Source organism: Anastrepha ludens, chromosome 3 (assembly GCF_028408465.1).
Source record: "Anastrepha ludens isolate Willacy chromosome 3, idAnaLude1.1, whole genome shotgun sequence".
NCBI lineage: Eukaryota > Metazoa > Arthropoda > Insecta > Diptera > Tephritidae > Anastrepha > Anastrepha ludens.
Window position 1 is genome coordinate 10,899,938 of NC_071499.1, and position 19,688 is coordinate 10,919,625.

At 36.7% G+C, this 19,688-nt stretch overlaps 1 protein-coding gene across 1 annotated transcript in view; it reads left to right on the top strand.

The window, feature by feature from the left end:
- The window catches only part of LOC128857019 (frequenin-1), a 151,959-nt gene that overhangs the window by 2,151 nt on the left and 130,120 nt on the right, over positions 1-19,688 (top strand). The gene's annotated exons all lie outside the window — the stretch shown is intronic.

Sequence of the window (19,688 nt, forward strand, 5' to 3'; positions counted from 1 at the left end):
TACTTGTAGGAATTATTAAAAGAGATTTAAGATGCTGATCGGTTAATTTAGATCTGTTAACATTCTTTGTGTATCTCATCTTGGAAAACGTTTCCTCACACAAGTAGGAGTACCAAAAACAGAAAACAATCTATGAGCAAACTTATGCAAATTATAAAACTGTGCCGGTGGAAGACTCTTATAAAATTCCAACAAAGATGAATTTTGATATTTGCTCTTAAACATATCACTGCACTGTAAATAAATAATTTCCATTTGGGTTTCCGGAACCAGTTTTTTAATGTCAGAATCAAAAGGATTTTGAAAAGGCAAAGTACTTAAAGTTTCGACTGCAAAATCGACGGGAAATTCTGTCTCTGTAGTGTGGCTGAATATTTCACATATTTTAAATTGTGTGAAATATTTTTTACGTAATTGCGATTGAAATAGTATTATTTTCTGCCTGAACGATTTGATATTGGTGCATTAATCAGGGAGAAGCTAATTTTCTCCTTGAATCTCAAACTCAGTTCATTCATATAATTTGTCAAATCGACATAGAATGATAATTTTCAAAAAAATGTCGATCTCTGCTCGAAGTTCAAAAAAGTGCTTAAGAAGTTTTCCGCAACTAAGCCAACGTACGACAGTATGACTTGCCATATTTTCTCCAATCTCTTCAATAAACTCCCGGGATTGCCGATTCAGCCCTGTGGATCTGATGAAGTTGACAACTGATATGACTGGTTTTAGAACTTCAGACAAATCCAAACATTTTTCGCACAAAGACTGTTTATGAATGATACAATGTAAAACTAATGGTTTTGAACCACCAACATTTTCTACAGCCTTTGACACAAGTGCGATCACTCCTTTATTTTTACCACACATATAGTCGGCGGTGATAGATTTCAAGTTTTTCCATTGAAGGTTTTTTTTGTTAATGGCATTTTCAACACCCTTAAAAATATCTGCCCCAGTTGTCGTACCGTGAATACTATATATGTCAAGAAGTTCTTCATATACTTCATAGCTTTTATCTATTCCACGAATAAAAATCAACACATGAGTAGTATTTGGCACATCCGGTGACTCATCCAAGGCTAAAGAAAACCGCTCAAGGCGTCCCTTTTTGTCAGACAGTTAAAATGATATATTTTCTGCCATGTCTTGCACCCTCCGAGCCACTGTACTTGCTGACAAACTGACACCTTTCAATAAATTTACGTTTTCGGGGCACTACTTGCCACTAGATGCCTGTTTGCTTAGGTGTGCAGAAAAATTAAAATTGTTGTGGCCCTAGGGTTTCAAAGTTGCAAGACCCCTGCTTTAATTCATAGTAAATTTTACAAGCGATTTGAGACCACTTATCAAATATTCAGATGAAGCACAAGGGAGCGATCCTAAATGGGAGTTAGAAAATTTTAAATACTAAACTAAAACCAACGAAATTAAAAGAAAACTAATTAAAAATCTAAAATAACAACAAAAAAAAAAAAAGCTATTAAATAAAAATTAAATGAATAAAAAAAGAATTTAAATATTTAAAAAAAAAATTATAAAAAATTAAAAAAAAAAATTAGAAAAAAAGTTAATATAGTGGACTGTAATTGAATTGTGTATCGCCGGTTGCACTATCACGTATCTAGAAACTACTTTGATTCTTTCTATGATTCTCCTTAGGTTAATCGAGAATAACTTGAAAATCTTCATTTGCTTTTGTTTTAAGAAACTACTTAGCATCTAATATTTATTGTGCGTAAGCCAGGATAGTTAAATGTATGGGGATGGCCAGAAATTCTTCAACCTCCCATTCAATATTGCCTATTGTATTAAAGGCGTAAAGGAATTATTATTAATAGGACTATGAATAAGTTCGTGCGGTTTTTTTCGAAATTTGAAACTTTATTGACGTAAAATGGTTACAAATTTAATATTCAAAATATTGTCCATCGCTTACTACTACTTTTTCCCATCTTTCTGGCAATTCACGGATTCCCTTTGTGAAAAATTCGGTCGGTTTTGCCGCAATCCACGAATCGATCCATTTTTTGACTTCATCGTAATTACGGAAGTGCTGGTCAGCCAGGCCATGTTGCATCGATCGGAAGAGATAGTAATCGGATGGCGCAAGGTCTGGACTATACGGCGGGTGGGGTAGGACATCCCATTTGAGCGTTTCTAAGTATGTTTTGACCACTTGTGCAACATGTGGCCGAGCATTGTCATGTTGCAAAATAACTTTGTCGTGTCTATCGGCGTATTGCGGCCGTTTTTCTCGCAGTGCTCGGCTCAAACGCATCAATTGTCGTCGGTAGACATCCCCCGTAATCGTTTCATTCGGTTTCAGTAGCTCATAATACACAACACCCAGCTGGTCCCACCAGATACACAGCATAACCTTCAGGCCATGAATATTCTGCGCCGACGTCGATGTTGAAGCATGGCCAGGGTATCCATACGTTGCCCGACGTTTTGGATTGTCGTAATGGACCCACTTTTCATCGCCAGTCACAATTCGATGCAAAAAACCCTTTCTTTTGTGCCGTTGAAGCAGTTGTTCGCATGCCATAAAACGGCGTTCAACGTCTCTTGGCTTCAATTCATACGGCACCCAATGGCCTACCTTTCGGATCATTCCCATGGCTTTTAAACGTTTGGAAATGGTTGATTGATCAACTCCCAAAGTTTTTGCAACCTCTTCTTGCGTTTGAGCCGGATCTTGATCGAGCAATTCCTCCAATTCGGTATCCATGAACTTTGGCGGCGCACCCTCGCGTTCTTCGTCTTCCAAGCCAAAATCACCACTTTTAAAGCGTGCAAACCACTTCTGGCACGTTCGCTCAGATAGAGCATGCTCACCATAAACTTCCACCAAGATACGATGACTTTCGGCTGCTTTTTTCTTCATATTAAAATAATGAAGAAGAATTCCCCGCAAAAACACATTATTTGGCACGAAATTCGACATTTTCAAGTGTGGTAAAAATATTGTTGTTTACGCTTCAAATAAAAAACTTATACTGACGTTTGTGCCTTACGACAGTAGCTCTCCAATGAATGTTTGGAAATGTGGATCGATGGAATAATAATCAAGTTACGCCATCTGTTGTAAAACCGCACGAACTTATTCATAGTCCCTTCCACTCTGCACTCTGCTACTCTCCCTTTTGCCTCTTGCATTTACTCATTCATTCATTCACATGTCGTGGAGTGGATGTAACATTTTCCGTAGAAGCACATTTTCCGGTTGCAGCGTTGATGTTGGTAGTGTCGGTAAATTAGCTCACTGCGGCATGTGCAGTATTGTTCGTGTAATGTAGTCTGTAGGGCTGATGCTGCTTGTGTCGAAGGCTGAAAGACTTTGGCTGGAATGCATCGTTTGCTACTTGTGCTCACTTTCTTTTGAATCATAAGAAATATAAGGAGAGACTGATGGGATAGGAGTTCACTGATCTTCCACAAACTTCCATTAATTTTTTAGCAGTTTGTTGAAGGAAAGATCCAATAAATGTACCTGGACAATTTTTAATTAATCCGATAAAAAAGTCTGATATCTAAACCTGGCGAAAGCAGAGCAGACGTAAAGAAAATGCTCTCTATTATCTTCAACTTGCAAACAAAAAGTACCTAGTGGATCTTTATAGTACGAATGCCGTTGTTCCGATGAGTTGTGTCACATTATTCGTTCTACCAGGGTTCGTGTCCCACTCTTACTCTGTTTAAGAAGGAATTTTGCAGCCACCATGTCCTCCTTTGTTAGTTGTTTTGGCCGAGCTCCTCTGCGTTTTGATATTTTTTCCACAAATGAAGTAACCTATACACGGAAGCTTGCCATTGTTTGCCGATTAAAAATTTTTATTTCTATCACTTGGTGTTTCATGCCTCTGTATTAAACCCTTGGTTATTTTGCAGGAGTCGGGATGCCCCCAAGAATCACAGTTCGCTACTTAATGAGTCAGTTTATTGCTCTGAGTACCACAGTGTTCCGACAGCCACATAAGTTCAAGCTCATTTCATCTTTTAACGGAGTATGCCCTGAATTTACATTTCGGGACTAATTTTCAATAAGTGCAAGTAGTTGGTAATTAGTTTGTCTCTAGAGCAGTGAGATTACAATAATTTGAAATATATCGATCCTAGCGTCACCTATCTGGCGTAAAAATACTAAAGAACCCTACAGATGACCACGTAAGCACAAGCAAACGTTTTCATCAAAATCGGTCAGCTCGTGTAGGAGAAGAAGAGTTACAAACACAGGCGTACAGGAATTTATGTATAAATATAATATGTTAAGTTAAAGGATCTGAAGTTTTTTTCATTTTATTATAATTCTATTATGAGATTAATATAGTAATAAATGTTTTTATGCAAATGGTTAAAAAAAGTTTGCTGACTAGTCTTCAATTCCTGTACCGTGGAATACGTGTTCACACTTGAGTTCGGTTGGAAGTCTACCATAATTTTATTGACATTTTCGACGCTTTGGGGCAAAATGGTCTCCTAGCGGCTTCGACCAGCCAGTATAACCTCCTTACTTTTCGACGTTTGATCTACCAGGTTGTGCTTCATATTCTACTACCAGAATAGAATGATTGAAATCACCAATTTGCTATTGCATTCTTTACTGTAAAAGGACCTTTAGCAGCATACATCCTTTTGACCGCCTGCTCCTATTGTTTACCTTTACGATATTAATATTGAAAAGTTTACAGAAATTATGAATTTTTTACCTTTACTTGGCAAGCTTATAGCAAACATAACTGACCAGTGCAAAATGGAATCTTTGCACCAATGTATACGCCGATGGAATGCATGCATCGTGAGATATGTCAATTTATCGGAAATAAAGTTATTCTGACCATGGGTAGATTGAAGCTGTAGTAGTGTGAAAAGCAAATGACTTTCTTCTTTTAGCATTTTTAAACTCAATGTAATCTCTACTCTTTGCGTAGTTGTATGTAAGGTGGAATTATCTCAGCAACTACAATACTTTTTTGCTGACCTGCTCTCGTGTGTCTGAAATTCAGTCATTTTGGGTCCTACTTTTTGATACACTGGAGGAACTATCAGTTTTGGATATCTGTTTATGGAATTTCATTAACATCACGCGAGGTTCTCCCAATCTATCCTTTCTTTTTTCTTTTTTTGAGTTTTTACTTAGTACTTCACTGCCTAAGTAGCGGGTAATTTTTTAGCTATTATCTTTTTAAATAGTTGGTTTAAGCAGCTGACGCACGTTACGTGTTTTGTTTCACTTCAAACATCTTCAGTTTGGTCTATAATTTAACGAATAGCGCTTGCAAATCATTGAATTTTATTTTAAATATGTGTGTTCGGTTCGCTTCTCCCATTTTACGGTCAGTTTAATCGACCCACTGAAGCAGCTGTTCGAGCTATTGTGACTAAATTTAGAACCAAATTTACATTACTGGACATCGAACCACCAACACGCTTACGTAGAGTGCGAACTGAAGAAAATATCGCAGCTGTATCGGCCAGTGTTAGTGATGACCATTAATTATCGATTCGTCGCCGTTCGCAGCAATTGGACCTCTGTTACTCATCAACGTGGAACATTTTGCGAAAGGATTTAGGTGTGCAGCCTTTCAAAATACAGCAAGTGCAAGAATTGAAGCCGAACGACCTCCCACAACGCAGAATTTATTTTTAATGGACTCTTGGAAAGTTGGCCGAAGGTCCACTTTTTTATCGAAAAATTGTGTTCAGCGACGAAGTTCATTTTTGGATCAATGGGTACGTAAATAAGCAGAATTGCCGATTTTGGAGTGAAGATCAGCCAGAAGAATTGCAAGAGCTACCAATGTATCCAGAAGAGGTCACAGTTTGGTGCGGTTTATGGGCTGGAGGTATCATTGCACCGTACTTCTTCAAAGAGACTGCGAATCGTAACGTAACTGTGAATGGTGAGCACTACCCAAAATGCAAGAATTTGACTTGCATGACATGTGGTTTCAGCAAGACGGTGCCACATGCCACACAGCACGCGTAACAATGGACTTTTTGAGAGGCGAGTTCGGTGAACATTTTATTTCACGTTCGGGACCTGTCAATTGGCCACCCAGATCGTGCGATATAATGCCTTTAGATTAGTTTTTATGGGGCTTTGTTAGCGCTCATGTCTATTCAGACAAGCCTGCTTCAATTAACGCATTGGAAGACCACATTAAAGCATTTATGTGTATGTGAGATACTGGCCGAAACATTGGAAAGAGTATGCCAAAATTGGTCTAAGCGGATGGACCATTTGAAGTGCAGTCGCGGTCAACATTGGCATGAAATAATCTTCAAACATTAAATTATATGGACTGTACTATCGATTTAAATAAAAATTTCATGCATTTTTCTAAACTTTACTTGTGTTGTTTTGAAAAACTTTCCTATAGCTCTTAAAAAAGCACCCTTAATTTATAATAAATATTATTTAAATTTTGAATAAAATACCATCGATTGGAAAGTGTTTTCAAATTACTTAGTAAAACGAGTAGATAGCCTCGCATCATAGCGGCTACTCCTCCCAGTGGAAATTTCTAAGTGGAAGGAGGTTCTACCTCCAATCCTACCAATTTCCCATCTTTTATTTTCGTCATCCATAAAATGAGCTAAAAAAATGAAACAAGAAATGAAAAACACAATAATCTCTATTACCTAGAAATTGTGCACAAAGTCGATGCTTTACATTTTAGGATCCATTTTTTTATTTTATTTTATAAAAGCTTAAATAAACAACACAGCGCTAGCATCCAAGGCATACGGCTGGTTAGGAGAAATATGTTTTTCTGTGTAAGTAAAAATCAGCATTTTGGCTTGCTCGACTGCAAACTAAGCCCGCTACTGTATTTTGCCAGCTTCGTAGAATTGAATTTCGTTTTTATACGAATTTTTTGAAAACTAATCAATTACAGAAATGTTTTCCATCTTTTAGAGCAGAAGCGAATTAAACTTCACTACACTAACTAAAATTCTTACCACATTTTATAACTTTCTTTATATTTAAACAAAAACTATTAATTAGAAGGCAATTTGATTTCGAATTATTGGGGGTTTGCACTTCAACTTCATGGTATTTTGTGCCTTTAGAAGGCAATTAGCACAACTATTCTTCTTAGCTCACATCGAACTCGTACTGCTTTGTGATACCTGGCATTCGTCCATTCGGCCTCGGTATCGCCTTGACTTTCTCTCTTATAATATACTTACAATATATTCCACGCATTTTCTTCCTTCGTTTCTTTTTCTTACTATTTTAAATTTTTACATTAAACAGATTTGTTTATTATTCTTACGATTTGGTATGAATTATGAAGTTTTCCTTTTGCATCTTGTCTAAAAATAAATAAATTGTTTGTATGGAGTGCTGATCGCATTTACAGCAGACTTCTAGTAATCGGCGTTGTGCCTTGTTTATTGCTTTGGAGCAAGCAAGGTGGAAGACGGGAAATCTATAGTAATTGGCTTGCATGTGGAAATTAGTGTAATTCTTGGAATCGAAACACTCTCTGTTTCCATTGAGGTTACCACTTTGATAACTCAGGGCTGTCTTTTTTTGGATAGTGACTTTGGTTGCTTTACGTGACAGAGATGATTTAGTATTGGGGTGAAGAATTACGTAAGTATCAATTTGCGTGATTTGGTGGCAATTTTGGTAAATGTTAGGAACTTAAAAAATTGGAGATAGTGCACAATTTCACCAATATTTATGTTCTTCGTTGTTAACAAGCGATTAGACAGTTACCCAATCGTTAGCGGTTTATACTGCCGTTACGTTGATTGTTTAATTAGTATCGTATTGAAGGTACTCTTATTTGGGTTCCGAAGTACAGATACGTTGAGGGATGAGCTAGCCCGGAAAGGTACTACTCTTCAACTGATCAGTGAAATGGTACATCTATTAGAATACTTGTGGCCAAGAGCAAATTAATAAGCAAAACCGATAAACTGTATTGAAATTTCTGTTCAGTTGGCAACGCTTCCAAATTCTGGAAATTTATTTTGAAAAAATAAATCTGTTCGGAAAGTTCTCGCGGCATCATCGGTTCCTATTTCTTCTTCACTCCATTCCATGTGGAATGAGTTGCCGTTATGGTGAATGGCAAATGCTATCGAGCCATGCTGACTGAAATATTGTTTCCAAAAATTAATCCACTAAACATAGACGACATTTGGTTCCAACAATTCCAACAAGGCGTATCAATGTGACACATTTTTTTAGGAGATAGACACAAATACCACCAATGTCAGTCTGCATAGAGAATTTTAAAGAATTAATACCCAGAATTAAGCTCTTAGAGATAAGGCTGAGATAATATTGTGATTAGAAAAACCAATTTGAAAAAGTACCCAACAAATAGTCAACTTCTAAATGTGGGCTCTTTGCTGAAATAAGTAATTGGATTTGATATTTTTCTGGGATCCCTTGGTTTTTTTGTTTTTTTTTTTGCCCCGGCATCCCTCGCTCGTCAAATTCTTGTCATATTTCGTTCCCTACTTTCTTTTCTCGAAAACTTTCAATTGGTACTATTCTTTTAATGATATGCTATTTTAACGTAGTATCCTTAGCCCAGCATGCAATGAGTTGTGGAATTTTGTTCAAAAAAACTTACCGAAAAGCCTCAAATGCCTGTTTGGCTGTTAACAAGGCGAAGTTAAAAGCTGTTGGGCATTGCCAGATGAGTGACACGCAGAATTTTTTCTCACTTATGAAGTCTACAAAAGAAATCGTAGTCCTGGTAAATAGTTTGGCAATTAATAATACAGTTTCATTTAGACTTTCAATCTCCATATTATTTATGTTTGCAAAAAAAACAAAGAAAAATATTCAATGAAAAATGTATGTGATTTGTACGGCAATTATTTCTACTGGCTTTGTTTTTTGGATTTTTTTTCAAGAATAATAATAATTTTTTCCAAGGTTAATCTAATTTCAAAGCTAGTCGCTGTGTCTTTTACTTCCTCTTCAACCGTTGGTGTATTTTAAGATCTCTATGGACTTTGGCATTGGAGACATACCAATGAGAATTTATTAAAATCCTGAGTACTTTAGACTGAAATCTTTTCAGTATTTCGATATATCTGATGGCTGGGTTACCCCAAAGCTGGATGCTGTATGTTCAAATAGATTGGAGAATGGGCTTATAGAAGAGAATTTTGTTATGTATCGACCATTTTGGGTTTTTGTTTAGTAGCCAGTAGAGAGAAGTGAGTGTTAAACCCAAAGCTTTTCGTTTGGTGAAGATGTGAGTTTTGAGTTCATATGAATGCCTAAATACTTAGTTTCGTTGGATTGTGGTGTCTCGATGCCATTGAGCTTTACTGAGGGACAATGACATCGATACAGTTTTCACGTCTATAAATGAGTATTAAGAATTCCATTCTCAAAAATCCATTATTAGTTTTATTCATAACTGCTAAGCTTCATGAGTTCGGCTGAGAGAAATTAAGGGAAAGTCATAATATACTATATTTTTTTTAATACTTAACAGAATTTTTGGGCAAAATGCAATAATTAGTGAACGGAACTTTAGTAAATAGTTTCTTCTTAAGTGTGAAACTTCCTCTGTTTTTATATTATTATTTTTTTTAGCAATTCTCTATTTTTATATTACTACCGCCGCTTTGTTTTGTTGGCTATCAAGCGTTGAAACTTTCAAACTTTATGCTATTCTACCTGTTGTGGTCATCGACTACACTTAAATAAAAATTTTATTCCGCAGTTTTTTATCGATCTGATCACTTAAGCCAAAGAGTGGGTTTTTTAAGTTGTTTCCTTCTTTTCTGCTGATATCGAAGAATATTAACTTTTTCATTTTTATTTTATGTACTTCAGTTTATTTACTACCAACTACTTTTTAGTAGCGCTGGAGTTCTCCTTTTAATTCAAGTAGTTGAAGCAGTTTACTGCCAGTTGCCAGCGATTTTGATATCATTGCGAAATGAAATTTTTATTGACCAAGCAAAGTGAGAGTTTACTTGAAGTAGTTGTGTTTGAAGTAAAGATGGTTGTAAATGTTGGGAATTTGAGAAAAAAATGTAAATCTTCGGACTTTTTATCCTACATATACACACGCGCATATTTATGTGCTCCTACGCACTCAAATATAGTTGGGTTCCATTGAATTCTAATTGAATATTATTAATGAATGACAGGCAATAGCACGCAAAATATGCTATTTGTTTTCATTTTGCTTACTAATGCTAAGACCCATTCATATAAATTTGAATTGTGTTCGTAAACAATACACGAAGGCCTCCTGTGGCGCACAGCGGGGCGTATAAGTAATGTGCAGCAACGAATAATGAGCGAAAACAATATTATACACGCGCGCGTACACATACACACACACATACTTTTGGGCATTCAAATGTGTTTTTAATGGAACTAATCATGAAGATAAATCTTTGTGGTGGTATATAAAATTATTCTTTTAAATACAAACATAAAATGAATCAAGAGCAAATGGCCCACTTTTATTAATTTTTCTTACAGCACAAATTTTCTGATATTTTGAAATAATTAATTTGCTTGTTATGAAAGCTGGCCGTTACTGTTGAGTTTATTTTTCAATATTCATATTTAACTCAAAAAGTATAGATACAATTTAATGCCCCAAGATGGACATCATGGGCGCTAAAAATGTCACTTGAGAGCAAATATGGGAATGTTGGTATAAAATTTGCGAGAAATATTGAAAAATTTAAGGATGACCAGTTTTCGTATTTATGAAGCTCTTAGAGCTAAACCTAAAGATGCATTAAATATTGTGCTCAAATGACTACCAATCGAACTATTCAGTCAGCAAGTTACTGCCAAATCAGTTCTTAGATTAAGACGACCCGGTGGTCTAGAAATTAAAAAAAAAAACGATTTTTTGTTTTTTCGATATTTCGGAATTATGGTATCTTAAGAATATATATATATTTCTCAAATCCTCTGAAATTTTAATATGGTGTTCACAACATCAATGGCTATCGCTCGTACTAGGAATAATATTAATATTTCAATTATTTCGTATTTTGTTGATTAAAAACTGAAAATAAAACCCGATTTTTAGAGTGTCAAATTCAAAACACGCCATTTTGTAAATTTTTTTTTGTCTTTTCTTTCCTTCTTTTTCTTTTTTCTAGAACGGGACATAGCCACAGTCATACTAATTAATAATTTTTTTGGTTTGTGTTTCAGATAAATAGAAGAGCCAAAATGGACAACACAGTTCAGTTCCAATTTTTCGGTAGGGCCAACTTCGGCATCATTTTTAAAATTAATAAAATAATTTTTTTTTTGCATTTTTGAATGTAAACAAAGATAAATAAAAAACATAAAACATTTAAATATCGTTTTTAAGTTTTTTTTATTGTAAAAAAAAAATGCCTAAAATACCCTAAGTTTTCGAGGTCTTGTTTTGTTATTTTTGTATGTAAAAGAAGTTAAGAAAACTTAAAAAATTTAAATAACGTTTTTCATTTGTTTTTTATTGTAAGAAAAATGCCTAAAATACCCTAAATTTTCGAGGTCTTGACCACCGGGACCCCTTTAGGAAAAAAAATTCATTCAGAACGACTCATAAAGGTGATTCGACCATATTAGAGAAATCCAAGGACAGTAATTTAAATAAATCCTTCAATACAATGTTTCCTTTGAACGATAAATACAAGATTATTATCCACCAGGAATATCGTAGTTTATTCAGACAACTAGACAGCAATAAAAGAGCTAGGGTGGTCGTTCAAAATGCTTGCTAAAACTCAACAGAGAGGATACAAGAACTTCGATGGGTGTATTAACCGATAAACATGCTAGAAGGTTGGGAGTTTCAGGTCTAAGTGTGTCATATTAGCAGCCTTCAGACCTACCTACCATCAATCGAAATCGATGACTTTAACATTTCGTGCTTTACGTCTTTAATATTAAACTAAATGAATTCATTAATAGTTAGTTCCTTGTACTATAAACAATTACAAGTGTACTTATAATACACAAAATACATATTTCCTCTTAACATATTTAGCATCTGCGGTAGATTCAAAACTTTCTCACCACGATTATTTGAATAAATAGTACACACACCGATAAAATGGAGTGTATCTTCTTCTTCTTCTTAATGGGCGCGATAACCGATTACGCGACTTTCTCCGAGTTTAACAAAGCGCGCCAGTCGTTTCTTTCTCGTGTTAACCGGCACCAATTGGACACACCAAGTGAAGCCAAGTCCTTCTCCACCTGATCTTTCCAACGCAGAGGAGGCCTTCCTCTTCCTTTACTACCACCAGCTGCTACCGTATCGAATACTTTCAGAGCCAGAGCATTTGTATCCATTCGGACGACATGACCCAGCCAACGTAGCCGCTGGATCTTTGTTCGATGCGCTACGTCTATGTCGTCGTAAAGCTCATACAGCTCACCGTTCCATCACCTGCGATATTCGCCGTTGCCAACAACACTCCAAGCGTCGCTTCATCGGATGTTGTCATCGTCCACACTTCTGCGCCATACGTTAGGACGGGCATAATGAGAGCCTTGTAGAGTGTTAGTTGTGTTCGTCGATAAAGGACATTAGTACTCAATTACCTACTTAGTCCAAAGTAGCACTTGTTGGCAAGTTGGATTTCAAGGCATTGTTTTCGGTGTTAATGCTGGTTCTTAAATAAACAAAGTCTAATCCCGCGGTAATTGGCACTGATTGCAGGATCGCCCTTCTTATGGATTGGGCAGAGCACACTTAAATTCCAATCGGCAGGCATGCTTTCTTCCGACCATATTTTGCATAGAAGTCGGTGCATGCACCTTACCAGCTCCTCGCCCCCATGTTTGAATAGGTCAGCTGGCAGTCCTTCGGCGCCCTCGGCTTTGTTGTTCTTTAGACGCGTTTTCGCTATTCTCTCACCTCGTCATGGTCGGGTAGGGGAACGTCAATTCCGTCGTCAACGATTGGGGTATCGGGATCTTCACATTATCTGTGACATGCGTAGCTGTCACTGTTTAACAGGTTCGAAAAGTGTTCCCTCCATAATTTAAGAATGCCCTGGATGTCAGTCACCGGATCGCCGTCTTTGTTCTTACAGGAACAAAAAATTCCCTCCTTGCGTTGAAGTCGCCAAGCACGATTTTTATGTCCTGTCGGGGATAGTGCTCATAGGGACGTTCCAAGCGCTAATAGGAGGAATCTTTTGTTGCATCGTCCTTCTCTTACGTCGGGGCGTGGGCTCAAATTAGCGAGATGTTAAAAAATCGTGCTTTGATGCGGATTATTGCGAGACGCTCGTTCGGAACCTACCCAGAGGATACGTGGGCTAATCCCGGACGTAGTGAGCTGCTTGAACCATATGCAGAATAATCGTCCTGGCCACTTCCAAGTGAATGGTGATCAATAACTTTCCCCACTTGCGTGAGCTTCTACACATTGAACCATCCTTCTGACTGAATTGTATTATATTTTTAGAATGTTTTAAATTTAGTTGGCAGCCATATTTAAAAATACTGCTGAACTATGCGACGATTTATTTATTTTTTTGTATTTGTATATTATGTGGCTACCCCAAACGAATAATCTCATGAATAAAAGCAATTTAAATAAAACTAAACAGCAAAAAATGCATTTCGTGCTAAAAGGGCGAACGAACTAAAAACTTAAATAAATAAATGCCCTTCCCTTTGTCTTAGGCCACCTCACCTTTCTAAGCCAATCTGCGTTAAAACCAATTTCTCCCCCTACAAAGAGTTTAAAAAACTTTCAGCAGTTGGGGCCTTTGCAATGCAGGTCTCACAAACTAAGCACGCTATGTATGCACGTAACGGTATTAGTTTACAAATATTTTTGGCAAACAATTTTTCAAACCTAAGCAGGCCACGGCACTTTTGCGTAAATATAAATGGCTGGAAAAGGGATACTTAGTGAAAAGCTGGTGTTTTGATAAGGCGGAGCAACGTTTTTAGTCACTTTTAGCCAGCTGACAAAGAAGTTGGAAGAAAAATGAGAAAAGTTTATTTTATTGAAAATCGCGTGGATTTAGAAAGAGGTAAGGGAAATGCGTTTTGCGCACGAACAAGAAGAGGAACAGGATTTGTTGTAAGTTGCGAAAAGTTTCAGTGAAAAAGCTGTGATGTGGAAAGTTAAAGCGAAAGGTAACACAGAGGAGTAGGAACACAAAGTAGAAACAGAAATTGGAAGTAACTGCAGAAGGTAGGAAAGGAAATAATATGTATGAGTAGGAGAAGAGTTGATAAGCGAGGAAGAGCGTGAGTTGAAAAGTATAAAAATGACGTAGGAAACGAAGAAAAGAGTGGAGAAAGTGGCAGTGCAACATTTACGCGGAAGAAATTGAGCTAAGCTAAGAAGAAACAAGTTGAGAAGTTGCATGAATATTTTTACAACCCAGCTCTTTCGGCAAAGTTAAATAGAGGAAATTGTAACTGCAATTCGGTGCACATACACTAGCATATCTGTGAGGCAGATGCACATATACATACATACATATACGGTATATCTGTGCTTGTGCGCCTGCCTGCACTTTAAAGAAGGAAGTTGCGTGCACAGAAATTGCAAATGCGTGCTCTCTAAAGGATAGCGCTGAACTGTGCGCCACTGGAGAAATATGCAGTTAACATAATGAGATATATATGCAACAAATACAAAGCAGATGCAACAACGTAGTACAACAGTGAAAGTTAACATGCATAAATGCATGCGTAAATCGGCAGTGGAGGCCGCATGCCACATTGAGTTGTAAATTTTATGTGCTCGCATCCAATGTTACCTCTGTGGCATGGTGGGTAGTTGGTTAGTTAGATAGTGGGCGTACGCCTGCTTGTGGCGTTTGATAATGAGTACCGTTATGTTTATTTACTCCAATTTCCATGTAGGTATGCATGTGGCCATACATCGAGATACGCGTTTTTTTCCTTTGAACGCACTTGTAATGCAAACATTAAGGTCAGTATTTGAGCGGCATTCAAGCGTTCTACGCCGTAGGATGTACTCAAAAATTTAAAGCTCATAGGATGTAGAGAAAACATAGTAGAATAAAAGAAAAAAAAACTAGAGAAGTTGAAAGGCGAAAAAGTGCTGAGCGCGCAGGGTTTAGTAAGCGCATGCTGCAATGCATTTTAAATCAAAGTGAAATGCTGTTAGTATTAACGAAAAAACACACACACACAGCTTCATGCAGGCGCATAAAAACAGTGAAATGGGGTGGTGAGGTAAATGAAAGTCTCCATGTGCGCCTAAGGGGTGCAGTGAAAAATTGCTTTTCAACATTTGAGTTTTACTTTTTTGCACAAAATACGAGCATTTGCTCAATAATTACGCTAGCAGCATCGACTGTTTGGCTGCGGCAATGCGGGTTACGTATACGCCCCGCACTGTTTTGTGTTTGCACAACTATGAAAGCAGTACGTAAAAATAGCGAATGATCGTAAATTGTAAGCATTCGCTCATTGACAACGACAAATACGCCAAGCGCGCTTGACATACACACACACACATACGCAATTTGCTTTATAGCATACACAACATACGCACATGCGAACATACATACACACATTTGGGTGAAACACTCGCGGGCCTTTGGGTTAATGGCATGAATTTTCACGAATATTTTCCATCCTATGCCGAATTTGGTAGCCACTTTTTATGCGCTTCAAGGCCGCACACTTTAATAATGTTGATTTTGATACCATTTATAGAGGGTGTTGTTTTTTGGACATATTTGACATACGATAATGAGAACTAAACTACTCATGAAGCGACAGTTTTTAAAAATATGTTGCGAAAATATTGTGTAGAGCTCCCAGGAATAATTCTCTTGGCACATATTGACCTTTTACCAATATCACTCTGCTCTTTAGAGGAAAGCAAAAAGAAAGTATGCAAAAAAGTTGTATGAAAGCTTAGAATAACTGTAGCACGAAAATCGATAATGAACTTACCTGTATATTTATGATTTACTTAATTTTACAATTGCTTCTACTTGTGTAACTTTATGATCGCTTGTATAGCTCATAATAAATGCGGTGGGATACCTTGTAAAGCCTCTCTGGCCTCGATACACTGTTTTGCGCTGGTTCCGAAAGAGATTTTCAGGTCATTGACCGGATTCCGAAATGTTCTTCAGGATGTCGATGCAAACCTTTTCTATGGCCTCTACGGACGCAAAACGTTTTCCTTGCATGGCCAAATGCAGTTTTTCTAATAGGTAGAAGTTAGAGGTAGCCATCAGGAAAATACAGTGAGTGATTGATTGTTAAAATGCGATTTCTATATTAGTAAAAAAATTAGTCATAAGAGTGGGTCGATGAGATGGTGTATTATCATGCAATAAGCGCCAGCTTCTTCCTTCGCGGTATTCAGAGCGAATTCGACGAATACAACAAACGCTTCAAAATGCCATTTGTCCCGGTGGCGCGAACTCCTCGTGGACAAAGCTCTTGCAATCCTAAAAACAAATGAGCATCGATTTGATTTTTGACTTCTCCAAACCCGATTTTTTGGGCGATGGGTCATCTGGAGACTTTCATTTGGCACTTTGACGCTTAGTTTCAGGTTCATGTTGGAAACACTACGTTTTATCACCAGTTGCAATGTTGTAAAGGAAGTTATCAACTTTTCTCGACTCTTTAAAGAGATCTTTCGAATGTTGAATTCTGAGCAATTTTTGGTCCTCAGTTAACTTGTGCGGAATGAAACGTGCACAGATGTGGTTCCAAAAGCCCAAATGATCGGTTAAAATGCGTTAAATCGATGTTTGGAGATGTTTAACTCCGATTTCACGCATTTCAAAGATGATTTCGGTTAATATTTGATAAATTTACTAAAAAACTCGATGTAGTGTTCGGTTTACTGATTTTGGGCGGCCCGACCTATATGCTGACTGTCATTTATATCCTCACATCCATCTCTGAAACGTGTAAACCACTCATGAGCTCTGGCACAAGATAGACAATCATTGCCATAAACTTTTTTCATCAATTCAAACGCTTCGGAAACGTTTTTTCCCATTTTGAAACAAAATTAGATACAAGCTTTTTGTTCGAAACTCATTTTCGTACCGATGACATAAACATACTGACACTTTAGACGCAATAACTTTGCTTCCACTGAACCGAATGTTGCCAAGCTTTCACTGGAAGTCAGCTAGGGATGTAACTTCCAACGTACTAACTCATTAAAAAGATGGCGCCATCAAAAACATTTTTATGACGAACAGTCTTGTTTATTTTGGACTTTATCTTGTAAAAGTCAAGTTATATTTATTTACACAAGTTCTAGAAGGTGACTAGAGGTACTAAAAATCATAGAATTTAAGCTTCAAACACTTAAACAAATTTTGAAAAACTCATACAAGTTTTTATAAAAACTTTAAATCTTTTACTCACAATTTTAAAAGGTACTGGGTATGCAGGGTTGACGCCTATTTAATTTTGGTGTAATAAATTGCAAGTTTGGAAAACAAGGAAAACAAAAAAAAATTAATAAAACCACTAGGAAAACAAACAAAAATTATACAAATTAAAAATCAACTTTGGTTCTGATCCGCCTCAAACTTGCAATTTGGTATACCAAAATTTAATGGTTCATATGGGCTGTGTAGTGGAAGTTTTTCTAAAAACTTTGAAGAAATAATTTATAATATTTTATTTTATTATTCATTTCCTTCGTGCATCACTTTTTTCTTGTAATATATACTTGCACTCACGTAAATAATGCTTTTGTTTATAGTGAAGTACATTTTCAAATACAATTTTGTGTGTGTTGATGATGTTCCTCATTTTGACTTTTTATCTGATAGTAATTCTCTTGATATTGATTTTGGCTCAACGTTCATTTCAATTGACGATGTCTTCTTGCTTTATTTAAACTAAAACATTCTTCTAAGGCAGACGTGGACGTAATATCCGCCCTTGTTGTTAAAAGGCTGCTATGCGCTAGTTGTACCTCTAGAAATACTTTTCAATATGTCACTTCGCAGTGGTGAGTTTATCGATACCTGAAAAGTTGCTATGGTAACTCCCACTTACAAATATGGAAACAAAAGTGAAGTATGAAAATACGGACCCATATTGAAACTGTCGAATATTTCTAAGTTATTCGAATGATGTTAATGATAAGATTTATTTCTCTCTTGCAATTTTGATTTTCTCTAGCCAACATGGTTTTGTCACAGGGTTTGGGTTTCACAGTTGCGAACCTTGCAGTTTTTAAAGGAAACTGTATATCAGCGTTTTCTTCTGGATGCGAGGTCAACTGCATCTATACAGGTTTCTCCAAAACATTCATTAAATCCTCTTATAAGTTACTGATTCATAAATAAGCTTGCCTCGGCTTTCACTCTATCTTGTTGCAATGGCTTGAGTCGTATTTAAATAATAGGTGGTGTGCTGTCTCTATTGACGGTGGGCCATCTTAACCCTTCCGTGCACTGTCCGGTGGCGGTCAGGGCATTATTCAAGGTCCCGCCCTTTTCGTATTCTTCGTTAATGGCATTACTTCATGCTTTTCATATGCTTAGTTTCTGTTCTGCGTTAATGACTTGAAAATTTACTCATTAATAAATTCCGCAAATGATATGTCGAATCTTCAAGCTGAGATCGACAGCCTTAATTCGTGGTGCACTAGACCGTATCTTCGCTTAAGGGGTTAGGGGTAGTCAGAGGCCCGAAAAAATGATAATTGAAAATGATTTTCAATAATTCTTTTTGCTAGTCAGTTGCTTTATTTTACAAAAATAAAAGCATAGCATTAATACATAATATTTCGACTTGCTTTTAGCAAAATTTCAAAAAAAAAAGAAAAAAAAAAGTTATCGCTGTTTGTGTGGAGCCCGTTTCTCCAGAAGTCCCCTGCGCTGTTTATCAAAAGTCCTTGGAGATTCATCTAAAATCAATCGGACAAGAGAAATTAGTTTTTTTAATAGATAATCTTGATTTTGATCAAAGCTTTTTTTTTCAAAACTAACAATATGGCGGCCTCAGGAAATATTTTTCAGCTTTCGAGAAAAAGCCGGACAATTAATTGTTTAAAGAAAATTGAAATTTTTGGAAAGAAAGCAAAAATCCTTCGACTACTCCTAACCCCTCAAATATTAAAAAAATACTTTCATGCCACTCAAAATCGCGTTTTATTTATGAAAGCTCCCATTGCACATAATATGGCTAGCCTTGTTCTGCAGACTGTTGATCACATGCGTGTTATTTTTTATAAGAAATTTACATACATTAATCACATTAACTTTATCTTTTGAATGTCGTATGCGTTGCTTGGTTTCATTCGGCGGAATAGCTCGAAGTTCTCGGACCCTTGTACATTAAAATTGCTTTACTCCTTTTTTGATAAGTTCTTATTTTGAGTTTGCCTCTATTATTTGGTGGACCTATCATATCATCGGTTCTGAATCAATAGGATTGAGACCACTCAAAAGATTTTTCTTAAGTTTCTGCTGCGGTTTTTACGATCTTCTTGATTGGCACGAAAGTGCGCATGATGTTTCTTGGTCGTGCTAACCGTCGCCAGTTGGATACACCAAGATCTTTCCAACGTAGAGTAGGGCTTCTTCTGCGCCTACTACTACCAGCTGGTACCGCATGGAACACTTTCGGAGCCATTCGGCCGACATGACACAGCTAACGCTTTGCTCGTTTACTTTTTTTAAATCTCAAACCTCTAGAAAGTAGAAGATCTGTTCTCTCCTTAACTTTT